Below are 252 nucleotides of genomic sequence, written 5' to 3'. Positions count from 1 at the left end.
TTCCCTTATGTTATCAGCAGCTGATGTGGAGTCCATCCGACTGTCAAATGACTGTATTTGTTCTTGATACAATCATTTAAACACAAAATCATTCATTGCCATAGTCTATTAACTATACACAATATACAACTTCCATAATGCTTACAATAGTCTCAGCAAACCGGGGCTTCACAGGTCTGCCAACAGCATGAGTGTGTCCCGCAATCCAAACCTTGGATCTACTCACCTTACTTGGGTCTTTACTCTTTTTTT

This window comes from Brassica oleracea, unplaced genomic scaffold (genome assembly GCF_000695525.1).
Source record: "Brassica oleracea var. oleracea cultivar TO1000 unplaced genomic scaffold, BOL UnpScaffold01008, whole genome shotgun sequence".
In the NCBI taxonomy this organism is placed as follows: domain Eukaryota; kingdom Viridiplantae; phylum Streptophyta; class Magnoliopsida; order Brassicales; family Brassicaceae; genus Brassica; species Brassica oleracea.
Note: the sequence above shows the minus strand (reverse complement) of the source record.